We start from the raw sequence: 11,459 nt of genomic DNA, 5'->3' as shown, positions 1-11,459 counted from the left end.
TGCCATTTTGAACTTAACTTGGTGTATTGGCTTCTTTACCAAACGTAACGTTGTCCAAAAGCTAAACTAGCAAGTTAAGACTTCTAAGAATACTAAATAGAGTATAACGGTCTATTTTGATGCCTTAGGAATGCTCAATTCTATGCGTGGATAAGTTTTTCACGTTTCGTGCAATTTTGAACTTAACTTGGTCTATTGGCTTCTTTACCTAACAAAACGTTACCCAAAAGCTAAACTAGCAAGTTAAGACTTCTAAGAACACTAAATAGAGTATAACGGTCTATTGTGATTCCTTAGGAATGCTCAATTCTACGCATGGACAAGTTTTTCACGTTTCGTGCCATTTTGAACTTAACTTGGTGTATTGGCTTCTTTACCAAACGTAACGTTGTCCAAAAGCTAAACTAGCAAGTTAAGACTTCTAAGAATACTAAATAGAGAATAACGGTCTATTTTGATGCCTTAGGAATGCTCAACTCTATGCGTGGATAAGTTTTTCACGTTTCGTGCAATTTTGAACTTAACTTGGTCTGTTTGCTTCTTTACCGAACGACACGTTGTCCAAAAGCTAAACTAGAAAGTTAAGACTTCTAAGAACACTAAATAGAGTATAACGGTCGATTTTGATGCCTTAGGAATGCTCAATTCTATGCGTGCATAAGTTTTTCACGTTTCGTGCAATTTTGAGCTTAACTTGGTCTGTTGGCTTCTTTACCTAACGAAAAGTTGCCCAAAAGCTAAACTAGCAAGTTAAGACTTCTAAGAACACTAAATAGAGTATAACGGTCTATTGTGATTCCTTAGGAATGCTCAAATTCTACGCATGGACAAGTTTTTCACGTTTCGTGCCATTTTGAACTTAACTTGGTGTATTGGCTTCTTTACCAAACGTAACGTTGTCCAAAAGCTAAACTAGCAAGTTAAAACTTCTAAGAATACTAAATCGAGTATAACGGTCTATTTTGATGTCTTAGGAATGCTCAATTCTATGCGTGGATAAGTTTTTCACGTTTCGTGCAATTTTGAACTTAACTTGGTCTATTGGCTTCTTTACCTAACAAAACGTTGCCCAAAAGCTAAACTAGCAAGTTAAGACTTCTAAGAACACTAAATAGAGTATAACGGTCTATTGTGATTCCTTAGGAATGCTCAATTCTACGCATGGACAAGTTTTTCACGTTTCGTGCCATTTTGAACTTAACTTGGTGTATTGGCTTCTTTACCAAACGTAACGTTGTCCAAAAGCTAAACTAGCGAGTTAAGACTTCTAAGAATACTAAATAGAGTATAACGGTCTATTTTGATGCCTTAGGAATGCTCAATTCTATGCGTGGATAAGTTTTTCACGTTTCGTGCAATTTTGAACTTAACTTGGTCTGTTTGCTTCTTTACCGAACGACACGTTGTCCAAAAGCTAAACTAGAAAGTTAAGACTTCTAAGAACACTAAATAGAGTATAACGGTCTATTTTGATGCCTTTGGAATGCTCAATTCTATGCGTGCATAAGTTTTTCACGTTTCGTGCAATTTTGAGCTTAACTTGGTCTGTTGGCTTCTTTACCTAACGAAAAGTTGCCCAAAAGCTAAACTAGCAAGTTAAGACTTCTAAGAACACTAAATAGAGTATAACGGTCTATTGTGATTCATTAGGAATGCTCAATTCTACGCATGGACAAGTTTTTCACGTTTCGTGCCATTTTGAACTTAACTTGGTGTATTGGCTTCTTTACAAAACGTAACGTTGTCCAAAAGCTAAACTAGCAAGTTAGGACTTCTAAGAACACTAAATAGAGTATAACGGTCTATTGTGATGCCTTAGGAATGCTCAATTCTACGCATGGACAAGTTTTTCACGTTTCGTGACATTTTGGACATAACTTGGTCTATTGGCTTCTTTACCTAACGTAACATTGTCCAAAAGCTAAACTAGAAATTTAAGACTTCTAAGAACACTAAATAGAATATAACGGTCGATTCTGATGCCTTAGGAATGCTCAATTCTATGCGTGCATAAGTTTTTCACGTTTCGTTCAATTTTGAGCTTAACTTGGTCTGTTGGCTTCTTTACCTAACGAAAAGTTGCCCAAAATCTAAACTAGCAAGTTAAGACTTCTAAGAACACTAAATAGAGTATAACGGTCTATTGTGATTCCTTAGGAATGCTCAATTCTACGCATGGACAAGTTTTTCACGTTTCGTGCCATTTTGAACTTAACTTGGTGTATTGGCTTCTTTACCAAACGTAACGTTGTCCAAAAGCTAAACTAGCAAGTGAAGACTTCTAAGAATACTAAATAGAGTATAACGGTCTATTTTGATGCCTTAGGAATGCTCAATTCTATGCGTGGATAAGTTTTTCACGTTTCGTGCAATTTTGAACTTAACTTGGTCTATTGGCTTCTTTACCTAACAAAACGTTGCCCAAAAGCTAAACTAGCAAGTTAAGACTTCTAAGAACACTAAATAGAGTATAACGGTCTATTGTGATTCCTTAGGAATGCTCAATTCTACGCATGGACAAGTTTTTCACGTTTCGTGCCATTTTGAACTTAACTTGGTGTATTGGCTTCTTTACCAAACGTAACGTTGTCCAAAAGCTAAACTAGCAAGTTAAGACTTCTAAGAATACTAAATAGAGTATAACGGTCTATTTTGATGCCTTAGGAATGCTCAATTCTATGCGTGGATAAGTTTTTCACGTTTCGTGCAATTTTGAACTTAACTTGGTCTATTGGCTTCTTTACCTAACAAAACGTTGCCCAAAAGCTAAACTAGCAAGTTAAGACTTCTAAGAACACTAAATAGAGTATAACGGTCTATTGTGATTCCTTAGGAATGCTCAATTCTACGCATGGACAAGTTTTTCACGTTTCGTGCCATTTTGAACTTAACTTGGTGTATTGGCTTCTTTACCAAACGTAACGTTGTCCAAAAGCTAAACTAGCAAGTTAAGACTTCTAAGAATACTAAATAGAGAATAACGGTCTATTTTGATGCCTAAGGAATGCTCAATTCTATGCGTGGATAAGTTTTTCACGTTTCGTGTAATTTTGAACTTAACTTGGTCTGTTTGCTTCTTTACCGAACGACACGTTGTCCAAAAGCTAAACTAGAAAGTTAAGACTTCTAAGAACACTAAATAGAGTATAACGGTCGATTTTGATGCCTTGGGAATGCTCAATTCTATGCGTGCATAAGTTTTTCACGTTTCGTGCAATTTTGAGCTTAACTTGGTCTGTTGGCTTCTTTACCTAACGAAAAGTTGCCCAAAAGCTAAACTAGCAAGTTAAGACTTCTAAGAACACTAAATAGAGTATAACGGTCTATTGTGATTCCTTAGGAATGCTCAAATCTACGCATGGATAAGTTTTTCACGTTCCGTGCCATTTTGAACTTAACTTGGTGTATTGGCTTCTTTACAAAACGTAACGTTGTCCAAAAGCTAAACTAGCAAGTTAGGACTTCTAAGAACACTAAATAGAGTATAACGGTCTATTGTGATGCCTTAGGAATGCTCAATTCTACGCATGGACAAGTTTTTCACGTTTCGTGACATTTTGGACATAACTTGGTCTATTGGCTTCTTTACCTAACGTAACATTGTCCAAAAGCTAAACTAGAAATTTAAGACTTCTAAGAACACTAAATAGAATATAACGGTCGATTCTGATGCCTTAGGAATGCTCAATTCTATGCGTGCATAAGTTTTTCACGTTTCGTGCAATTTTGAGCTTAACTTGGTCTGTTGGCTTCTTTACCTAACGAAAAGTTGCCCAAAATCTAAACTAGCAAGTTAAGACTTCTAAGAACACTAAATAGAGTATAACGGTCTATTGTGATTCCTTAGGAATGCTCAATTCTACGCATGGACAAGTTTTTTCACGTTTCGTGCCATTTTGAACTTAACTTGGTGTATTGGCTTCTTTACCAAACGTAACGTTGTCCAAAAGCTAAACTAGCAAGTTAAGACTTCTAAGAATACTAAATAGAGTATAACGGTCTATTTTGATGCCTTAGGAATGCTCAATTCTATGCGTGGATAAGTTTTTCACGTTTCGTGCAATTTTGAACTTAACTTGGTCTATTGGCTTCTTTACCTAACAAAACGTTGCCCAAAAGCTAAACTAGCAAGTTAAGACTTCTAAGAACACTAAATAGAGTATAACGGTCTATTGTGATTCCTTAGGAATGCTCAATTCTACGCATGGACAAGTTTTTCACGTTTCGTGCCATTTTGAACTTAACTTGGTGTATTGGCTTCTTTACCAAACGTAACGTTGTCCAAAAGCTAAACTAGCAAGTTAAGACTTCTAGGAACACTAAATAGAGTATAACGGTCTATTTTGATGCTTTAGGAATGCTCAATTCTATGCGTGGATAAGTTTTTCACGTTTCGTGCAATTTTGAACTTAACTTGGTCTGTTTGCTTCTTTACCGAACGACACGTTGTCCAAAAGCTAAACTAGAAAGTTAAGACTTCTAAGAACACTAAATAGAGTATAACGGTCTATTTTGATGCCTTAGGAATGCTCAATTCTATGCGTGCATAAGTTTTTCACGTTTCGTGCAATTTTGAGCTTAACTTGGTCTATTGGCTTCTTTACCTAACGAAAAGTTGCCCAAAAGCTAAACTAGCAAGTTAAGACTTCTAAGAACACAGAATAGAGTATAACGGTCTATTTTGATGCCTTAGGAATGCTCAATTCTACGCATGGACAAGTTTTTCACGTTTCGTGCCATTTTGAACTTAACTTGGTGTATTGGCTTCTTTACCAAACGTAACGTTGTCCAAAAGCTAAACTAGCAAGTTAGGACTTCTAATAACACTAAATAGAGTATAACGGTCTATTGTGATGCCTTAGGAATGCTCAATTCTACGCATGGACAAGTTTTTCACGTTTCGTGACATTTTGGACTTAACTTGGTCTATTGGCTTCTTTACCTAACGTAACGTTGTCCAAAAGCTAAACTGGAAAGTTAAGACTTCTAAGAACACTAAATAGAGTATAACGGTCGATTTTGATGCCTTAGGAATGCTCAATTCTATGCGTGCATAAGTTTTTCACGTTTCGTGCAATTTTGAGCTTAACTTGGTCTGTTGGCTTCTTTACCTAACGAAAAGTAGCCCAAAAGCTAAACTAACAAGTTAAGACTTCTAAGAACACTAAATAGAGTATAACGGTCTATTGTGATTCCTTAGGAATGCTCAATTCTACGCATGGACAAGTTTTTCACGTTTCGTGCCATTTTGAACTTAACTTGGTGTATTGGCTTCTTTACCAAACGTAACGTTGTCCAAAAGCTAAACTAGCAAGTTAAGACTTCTAAGAATACTAAATAGAGTATAACGGTCTATTTTGATGCCTTCGGAATGCTCAATTCTATTCGTGGATAAGTTTTTCACGTTTCGTGCAATTTTGAACTTAACTTGGTCTATTAGCTTCTTTACCTAACAAAACGTTGCCCAAAAGCTAAACTAGCAAGTTAAGACTTCTAAGAACACTAAATAGAGTATAACGGTCTATTTTGATGCCTTAGGAATGCTCAATTCTACGCATGGACAAGTTTTTCACGTTTCGTGCCATTTTGAACTTAACTTGGTGTATTGGCTTCTTTACCAAACGTAACGTTGTCCAAAAGCTAAACTAGCAAGTTAAGACTTCTAAGAATACTAAATAGAGTATAACGGTCTATTTTGATGCCTTAGGAATGCTCAATTCTATGCGTGGATAAGTTTTTCACGTTTCGTGCAATTTTGAACTTAACTTGGTCTGTTTGCTTCTTTACCGAACGACACGTTGTCCAAAAGCTAAACTAGAAAGTTAAGACTTCTAAGAACACTAAATAGAGTATAACGGTCGATTTTGATGCCTTAGGAATGCTCAATTCTATGCGTGCATAAGTTTTTCACGTTTCGTGCAATTTTGAGCTTAACTTGGTCTGTTGGCTTCTTTACCTAACGAAAAGTTGCCCAAAAGCTAAACTAGCAAGTTAAGACTTCTAAGAACACTAAATAGAGTATAACGGTCTATTGTGATTCCTTAGGAATGCTCAATTCTACGCATGGATCAAGTTTTTCACGTTTCGTGCCATTTTGAACTTAACTTGGTGTATTGGCTTCTTTACCTAACGTAAACGTTGTCCAAAAGCTAAACTAGCAAGTTAAGACTTCTAAGAATACTAAATAGAGTATAACGGTCTATTTTGATGCCTTAGGAATGCTCAATTCTATGCGTGGATAAGTTTTTCACGTTTCGTGCAATTTTGAACTTAACTTGGTCTATTGGCTTCTTTACCTAACAAAACGTATGCCCAAAAGCTAAACTAGCAAGTTAAGACTTCTAAGAACACTAAATAGAGTATAACGGTCTATTGTGATTCCTTAGGAATGCTCAATTCTACGCATGGACAAGTTTTTCACGTTTCGTGCCATTTTGAACTTAAATTGGTGTATTGGCTTCTTTACCAAACGTAACGTTGTCCAAAAGCTAAACTAGCAAGTTAAGACTTCTAAGAATACTAAATAGAGTATAACGGTCTATTTTGATGCCTTAGGAATGCTCAATTCTATGCGTGGATAAGTTTTTCACGTTTCGTGCAATTTTGAACTTAACTTGGTCTGTTTGCTTCTTTACCGAACGACACGTTGTCCAAAAGCTAAACTAGAAAGTTAAGACTTCTAAGAACACTAAATAGAGTATAACGGTCGATTTTGATGCCTTAGGAATGCTCAATTCTATGCGTGCATAAGTTTTTCACGTTTCGTGCAATTTTGAGCTTAACTTGGTCTGTTGGCTTCTTTACCTAACGAAAAGTTGCCCAAAAGCTAAACTAGCAAATTAAGACTTCTAAGAACACTAAATAGAGTATAACGGTCTATTTTGATGCCTTTGGAATGCTCAATTCTATGCGTGCATAAGTTTTTCACGTTTCGTGCAATTTTGAGCTTAACTTGGTCTGTTGGCTTCTTTACCTAACGAAAAGTTGCCCAAAAGCTAAACTAGCAAGTTAGGACTTCTAAGAACACTAAATAGAGTATAACGGTCTATTGTGATGCCTTAGGAATGCTCAATTCTACGCATGGACAAGTTTATCACGTTTCGTGACATTTTGGACTTAACTTGGTCTATTGGCTTCTTTACCTAACGTAACGTTGTCCAAAAGCTAAACTAGAAAGTTAAGACTTCTAAGAACACTAAATAGAGTATAACGGTCGATTTTGATGCCTTAGGAATGCTCAATTCTATGCGTGCATAAGTTTTTCACGTTTCGTGCAATTTTGAGCTTAACTTGGTCTGTTGGCTTCTTTACCTAACGAAAAGTTGCCCAAAAGCTAAACTAGCAAGTTAAGACTTCTAAGAACACTAAATAGAGTATAACGGTCTATTGTGATTCCTTAGGAATGCTCAATTCTACGCATGGACAAGTTTTTCACGTTTCGTGCCATTTTGAACTTAACTTGGTGTATTGGCTTCTTTACCAAACGTAACGTTGTCCAAAAGCTAAACTAGCAAGTTAAGACTTCTATGAATACTAAATAGAGTATAACGGTCTATTTTGATGCCTTAGGAATGCTCAATTCTATGCGTGGATAAGTTTTTCACGTTTCGTGCAATTTTGAACTTAACTTGGTCTATTGGCTTCTTTACCTAACAAAACATTGCGCAAAAGCTAAACTAGTAAGTTAAGACTTCTAAGAACACTAAATAGAGTATAACGGTCTATTGTGATTCCTTCGGAATGCCCAATTCTACGCATGGACAAGTTTTTCACGTTTCGTGTCATTTTGAACTTAACTTGGTGTATTGGCTTCTTTACCAAACGTAACGTTGTCCAAAAGCTAAACTAGCAAGTTCAGACCTCTAAGAATACTAAATAGAGTATAACGGTCTATTTTGATGCCTTAGGAATGCTCAATTCTATGCGTGGATAAGTTTTTCACGTTTCGTGCAATTTTGAACTTAACTTGGTCTGTTTGCTTCTTTACCGAACGAAACGTTGTCCAAAAGCTAAACTAGAAAGTTAAGACTTCTAAGAACACTAAATAGAGTATAACGGTCTATTTTGATGCCTTTGGAATGCTCAATTCTATGCGTGCGTAAGTTTTTCACGTTTCGTGCAATTTTGAGCTTAACTTGGTCTGTTGGCTTCTTTACCTAACGAAAAGTTGCCCAAAAGCTAAACTAGCAAGTTAAGACTTCTAAGAACACTAAATAGAGTATAACGGTCTATTGTGATTCCTTAGGAATGCTCAATTCTACGCATGGACAAGTTTTTCACGTTTCGTGCCATTTTGAACTTAACTTGGTGTATTGGCTTCTTTACCAAACGTAACGTTGTCCAAAAGCTAAACTAGCAAGTTAGGACTTCTAATAACACTAAATAGAGTATAACGGTCTATTGTGATGCCTTAGGAATGCTCCATTCTACGCATGGACAAGTTTTTCACGTTTCGTGACATTTTGGACTTAACTTGGTGTATTGGCTTCTTTACCAAACGTAACGTTGTCCAAAAGCTAAACTAGCAAGTTAAGACTTCTAAGAATACTAAATAGAGTATAACGGTCTATTTTGATGCCTTCGGAATGCTCAATTCTATTCGTGGATAAGTTTTTCACGTTTCGTGCAATTTTGAACTTAACTTGGTGTATTAGCTTCTTTACCTAACAAAACGTTGCCCAAAAGCTAAACTAGCAAGTTAAGACTTCTAAGAACACTAAATAGAGTATAACGGTCTATTTTGATGCCTTAGGAATGCTCAATTCTATGCATGGACAAGTTTTTCACGTTTCGTGCAATTTTGAACTTAACTTGGTCTATTAGCTTATTTACCTAACGAAACGCGACCCAAAAGCTAAACTAGCAAGTTAAGACTTCTAAGAACACTAAATAGAGTATAACGGTCTATTTTGATGCCTTAGGAATGCTCAATTCTATGCGTGGATAAGTTTTTCACGTTTCGTGCAATTTTGAACTTAACTTGGTCTATTGGCTTCTTTACCTAACAAAACGTTGCCCAAAAGCTAAACTAGCAAGTTAAGACTTCTAAGAACACTAAATAGAGTATAACGGTCTATTGTGATTCCTTAGGAATGCTCAATTCTACGCATGGACAAGTTTTTCACGTTTCGTGCCATTTTGAACTTAACTTGGTGTATTGGCTTCTTTACCAAACGTAACGTTGTCCAAAAGCTAAACTAGCAAGTTAAGACTTCTAAGAATACTAAATAGAGTATAACGGTCTATTTTGATGCCTTAGGAATGCTCAATTCTATGCGTGGATAAGTTTTTCACGTTTCGTGCAATTTTGAACTTAACTTGGTCTGTTTGCTTCTTTACCGAACGACACGTTGTCCAAAAGCTAAACTAGAAAGTTAAGACTTCTAAGAACACTAAATAGAGTATAACGGTCGATTTTGATGCCTTAGGAATGCTCAATTCTATGCGTGCATAAGTTTTTCACGTTTCGTGCAATTTTGAGCTTAACTTGGTCTGTTGGCTTCTTTACCTAACGAAAAGTTGCCCAAAAGCTAAACTAGCAAGTTAACACTTCTAAGAACACTAAATAGAGTATAACGGTGTATTGTGATTCCTTAGGAATTCTCAATTCTACGCATGGATAAGTTTTTCACGTTCCGTGCCATTTTGAACTTAACTTGGTGTATTGGTTTCTTTACCTAACAAAACGTTGCCCAAAAGCTAAACTAGCAAGTTAAGACTTCTAAGAATACTAAATAGAGGATAACGGTCTATTTTGATGCCTTAGGAATGCTCAATTCTATGCGTGGATAAGTTTTTCACGTTTCGTGAAATTTTGAACTTAACTTGGTCTATTAGCTTCTTTACCTAACAAAACTATGCCCAAAAGCTAAACTAGCAAGTTAAGACTTCTAAGAACACTAAATAGAGTATAAGGGTCTATTGTGATTCCTTAGGAATGCTCAATTCTACGCATGGACAAGTTTTTCACGTATCGTTGCCATTTTGAACTTAACTTGGTTGTATGGCTTCTTTACCAAACGTAACGTTGTCCAAAAGCCTAAACTAGCAAGTTAGACTTCTAAGAATACTAAATAGAGTATAACGGTCTATTTTGATGCCTTAGGATATGCTCAATTCTATGCGTGGATAAGTTTTTCACGTTTCGGCAATTTTGAACTTAACTTGGTCTGTTTGCCTTCTTTACCGAACGACACGTTGTCCAAAAGCTAACTAGAAAGTTAAGACTTCTAAGAACATCTAAATAGAGTATAACGGTCTATTTTGATGCCTTTGGACATGCTCAATTCTATGCGTGCATAAGTTTTTTCACGTTTCGTGCAATTTGGAGCTTAACTTGGTCTGTTGGCTTCTCTTACCTAACGAAAAGTTGCCCAAAAGACTAAACTAGAAAGTTAAGACTTCTAAGAACACTAAATAGAGTATAACGGTCTATTTTGATGCCTTAGGAATGGCCTCAATTCTACTGCGTGAATAAGTTTTTCACGTTTCAGTGCAATTTTGAGCTTAACTTGGTCTGTTGGCTTCTTTACCTAACGAAAATTTGCCCAAAAGCTAAACTAGCAAGTTAGGACTTCTAAGAACACTAAATAGAGTATAACGGTCTATTGTGATGCCTTAGGAATGCTCAATTCTACGGTCAATGGACAAGTTTTTTCACGTTTCGTGACATTTTGGACTTAACTTGGTTGGTATTGGCTTCGTTTACCAAACGTAACGTTGTCCAAAAAGCTAAACTAGCAAGTTAAGACTTCTAAGAATACTAAATAGAGTATAACGGTCGATTTTGATGCCTTAGGAATGCTCAATTCTATGCGTGCATAAGTTTTTCACGTTTCGTGCAATTTTGACTTAACTTGGTCGTTGGCTTCTTTACCTAACGAAAACGTTGCCCAAAGCTAAACTAGCAAGTTAAGACTTCTAAGAACACTAAATAGAGTATAACGGTCTATTTTGATCCTTAGGAATGCTCAATTCTGCGCATGGACAAGTTTTTCACGTTTCGTGCCATTTTGAACTTAACTTGGTTATTGGCTTCTTTACCAAAAACGTTGTCCAAAAGCTAAACTAGCAAGTTAAGACTTCTGAACACTAAATAGAGTATAACGGTCTATTTTGATGCCTTAGGAATGCTCAATCTTGCGTGGATAAGTTTTTCACGTTCGTGCAATTTTGAACTTAACTTGGTCTATTGGCTTCTTTACCTAACAAAACATTGCCAAAGCTAAACTAGTAAGTTAAGACTTCTAAGAACACAAAATAGAGTATAACGGTCTATTGTGATTCCTTCGGAATGCCCAATTCTACGCATGGACAAGTTTTTCACGTTTCGTCATTTGAACTTAACTTGGTGTATTGGCTTCTTACCAAACGTAACGTTGTCCAAAAGCTAACTAGCAAGTTCAGACCTCTAAGAATACTAAATAGAGTATAACCGGTCTATTTTGATGCCTTAGGAA

Source organism: Tripterygium wilfordii, chromosome 12 (assembly GCF_013401445.1).
Source record: "Tripterygium wilfordii isolate XIE 37 chromosome 12, ASM1340144v1, whole genome shotgun sequence".
Taxonomy (NCBI): domain Eukaryota; kingdom Viridiplantae; phylum Streptophyta; class Magnoliopsida; order Celastrales; family Celastraceae; genus Tripterygium; species Tripterygium wilfordii.
Note: the sequence above shows the minus strand (reverse complement) of the source record.